This window comes from Juglans regia, unplaced genomic scaffold, assembly GCF_001411555.2.
Source record: "Juglans regia cultivar Chandler unplaced genomic scaffold, Walnut 2.0 Scaffold_853, whole genome shotgun sequence".
NCBI classification, from domain to species: domain Eukaryota; kingdom Viridiplantae; phylum Streptophyta; class Magnoliopsida; order Fagales; family Juglandaceae; genus Juglans; species Juglans regia.
In genome coordinates, this window is record NW_023363496.1 from 1 (window position 1) to 3,001 (window position 3,001).

A 3,001-nucleotide genomic window follows, 5' to 3' on the forward strand; every position below is an offset into this window, starting at 1 on the left:
GGGATGGGAAGGACGCTAGTATGTCGGTCAAGGATTATATGAATTTTAAGTAATTAGTTTGATGGGTGCGATCATACCAGCACTAATGCACCGGATCCCATCAGAACTCCGCAGTTAAGCGTGCTTGGGCGAGAGTAGTACGAGGATGGGTGACCTCCTGGGAAGTCCTCGTGTTGCACCCCTCGTTTTTGTTTTTTCCGCCTTGCGAGATAAATTGACAAGAAGGAGCACTCGGGAGTGGATTTTTGGGAAAATCTCGCCCTGCCCATCGCGTAGCCATGGGTTTGGATCGGATCTCCGTTTGGATTGGGATCGGAAGGACGCTAGTATGTCGCTCAAGGATTATATGAATTTTAAGTAATTAGTTTGATGGTGCGATCATACCAGCACTAATGCACCGGATCCCATCAGAACTCCGCAGTTAAGCGTGCTTGGGCGAGAGTAGTACTAGGATGGGTGACCTCCTGGGAAGTCCTCGTGTTGCACCCCTCGTTTTTGTTTTTTACGCCTTGCGAGATAAATTGACAAGAAGGAGCACTCGGGAGTGGATTTTTGGGAAGTAGCCACGCGCCCATGTCCAGCGTAGCCATGGAGTTGGATCATCTCGCGTTTGGATTGGGGATCGGAGGGCGCTATTATGTCGCTCCAGGTTATATGAATTTTAAGTAGTGGTTTGATGGAGTGCGATCATACCCGGCACTAATACATAGGATCCCATGAACTCCGCGGTTTAGCGTGCTTGGGCGAGAGTAGTACTAGGATGGGTGACCTCCTGGGAAGTCCTCGTGTTGCACCCCTCGTTTTTGTTTTTTCCGCCTTGCGAGATAAATTGACAAGAAGGAGCACTCGGGAGTGGATTTTTGGGAAAATCTCGCCCTGCCCATGGCGTAGCCATGGGTTTGGATCAGATCTCCGTTTGGATTGGGATCGGAAGGACGCTAGTATGTCGCTCAAGGATTATATGAATTTTAAGTAATTAGTTTGATGGGTGCGATCATACCGGCACTAATGCACCGGATCCCATCAGAACTCCGCAGTTAAGCGTGCTTGGGCGAGAGTAGTACTAGGATGGGTGACCTCCTGGGAAGTCCTCGTGTTGCACCCCTCGTTTTGTTTTCTCCGCCTTGCGAGATAAATTGACAAGACCACTTTCGGGTGGATTTTGAAATCTCGCCCTGCCCATCGCGTAGCCATGGGTTTTGGATCAGATCTCCGTTTGGATTGGGATCGGAAGGACGCTAGTATGTCGCTCAAGGATTATATGAATTTTAAGTAATTAGTTTGATGGGTGCGATCATACCAGCACTAATGCACCGGATCCCATCAGAACTCCGCAGTTAAGCGTGCTTGGGCGAGAGTAGTAGTAGGATGGGTGACCTCCTGGGAAGTCCTCGTGTTGCACCCCTCGTTGATTTTTTTTCCGCCTTGCGAGATAAATTGACAAGAAGGAGCACTCGGGAGTGGATTTTTCGGAAAATCTCGCCCTGCCCATCGCGTAGCCATAGGTTTGGATCAGATCTCCGATTGGATTGGGATCGGAAGGACGCTAGTATGTCGCTCAAGGATTATTTGAATTTTAAGTAATTAGTTTGATGGGTGCGATCATACCAGCACTAATGCACCGGATCCCATCAGAACTCAGCAGTTAAGCGTGGTTGGGCGAGAGTAGTACTAGGATGGGTGACCTCTGGGGAAGTCCTCGTGTTGCACCCCTCGTTTTTGTTTTTTCCGCCTTGCGAGATAAATTGACAAGAAGGACCACTCGGGAGTGGATTTTTCGGGAAATCTCGCCCTACCCATCGCGTAGCCATGGGTTTGGATCAGATCTCCGTTTGGATTGGGATCGGAAGGACGCTAGTATGTCGCTCAAGGATTATATGAATTTTAAGTAATTAGTTTGATAGGTGCGATCATACCAGCACTAATGCACCGGATCCCATCAGAACTCCGCAGTTAAGCGTGCTTGGGCGAGAGTAGTACTAGGATGGGTGACATCCTGGGAAGTCCTCGTGTTGCACCCCTCGTTTTTGTTTTTTCCGCCTTGCGAGATAAATTGACAAGAAGGACCATTCGGGAGTGGATTTTTGGGAAAATCTCGCCCTGCCCATCGCGTAGCGATGGGTTTGGATCAGATCTCCGTTTGGATTGGGATCGGAAGGACGCTAGTATGTCGCTCAAGGATTATTTGAATTTTAGATGATTGGTTTGATGGGTGTGATCGCCAGCACTAATGCCGCGGATCCCATGAGAACTCATGATTAAGCGTGCTTGGTGAGAGTAGTACTAGGATGGAGTGACATACAGGGAAGTCCTAAATTGATGTTGCACCCCTCGTTTTTGTTTTTTCCGCTTTGCGAGATAAATTGACAGAAGGACCACTCGGGAGTGGATTTTTGGGAAAATCTCGCCCTGCCCATCGCGTAGCCATGGGTTTGGATCAGATCTCCGTTTGGATTGGGATCGGAAGGACGCTAGTATGTCGCTCAAGGATTATATGAATTTTAAGTAATTAGTTTGATAGGTGCGATCATACCAGCACTAATGCACCGGATCCCATCAGAACTCCGCAGTTAAGCGTGCTTGGGCGAGAGTAGTACTAGGATGGGTGACCTCCTGGGAAGTCCTCGTGTTGCACCCCTCGTTTTTGTTTTCTCCGCCTTGCGAGATAAATTGACCAGAAGGACCACTCGGGGGTGGATTTTTGAGAAAATCTCGCCCTGCCCATCGCGTAGCAATGGGTTTGGATCAGTTCTCCGTTTGGATTGGGATCGGAAGGACGCTAGTATGTCGCTCAAGGATTATATGAATTTTAAGTAATTAGTTTGATGGGTGTGATCATACCAGCACTAATGCACCGGATCCCATCAGAACTCCGCAGTTAAGCGTGCTTGGGTGAGAGTAGTACTAGGATGGGTGACCTCCTGGGAAGTCCTCGTGTTGCACCCCTCGTTTTTGTTTTTTCCGCCTTGCGAGATAAATTGACAAGAAGGACCAGTCGGGA

General features: G+C 48.8%; 8 non-coding genes and 1 pseudogene across 8 annotated transcripts; all 9 read left to right on the forward strand.

Moving 5' to 3' along the window:
• The first annotated feature begins 63 nt into the window (after positions 1 to 63).
• LOC118347284 lies at positions 64 to 182 on the forward strand. The gene has a single exon (XR_004800512.1). It is a non-coding gene; the product is annotated as a 5S ribosomal RNA (ribosomal RNA).
• Positions 183 to 370: 188 nt separating this feature from the next.
• LOC118347281 lies at positions 371 to 489 on the forward strand. Its single transcript, XR_004800509.1, has one exon. It is a non-coding gene; the product is annotated as a 5S ribosomal RNA (ribosomal RNA).
• A 190-nt stretch (positions 490 to 679) lies between these two features.
• On the forward strand, positions 680 to 797 carry LOC118347280 (annotated as a pseudogene).
• Positions 798 to 986: 189 nt separating this feature from the next.
• Positions 987 to 1,105, forward strand: LOC118347276. The gene has a single exon (XR_004800505.1). It is a non-coding gene; the product is annotated as a 5S ribosomal RNA (ribosomal RNA).
• Positions 1,106 to 1,286: 181 nt separating this feature from the next.
• On the forward strand, positions 1,287 to 1,405 carry LOC118347283. Its single transcript, XR_004800511.1, has one exon. It is a non-coding gene; the product is annotated as a 5S ribosomal RNA (ribosomal RNA).
• Positions 1,406 to 1,594: 189 nt separating this feature from the next.
• On the forward strand, positions 1,595 to 1,713 carry LOC118347279. The gene has a single exon (XR_004800508.1). It is a non-coding gene; the product is annotated as a 5S ribosomal RNA (ribosomal RNA).
• Positions 1,714 to 1,902: 189 nt separating this feature from the next.
• On the forward strand, positions 1,903 to 2,021 carry LOC118347278. The gene has a single exon (XR_004800507.1). It is a non-coding gene; the product is annotated as a 5S ribosomal RNA (ribosomal RNA).
• A 498-nt stretch (positions 2,022 to 2,519) lies between these two features.
• LOC118347282 lies at positions 2,520 to 2,638 on the forward strand. The gene has a single exon (XR_004800510.1). It is a non-coding gene; the product is annotated as a 5S ribosomal RNA (ribosomal RNA).
• Positions 2,639 to 2,827: 189 nt separating this feature from the next.
• LOC118347277 lies at positions 2,828 to 2,946 on the forward strand. The gene has a single exon (XR_004800506.1). It is a non-coding gene; the product is annotated as a 5S ribosomal RNA (ribosomal RNA).
• Positions 2,947 to 3,001: the final 55 nt, after the last annotated feature.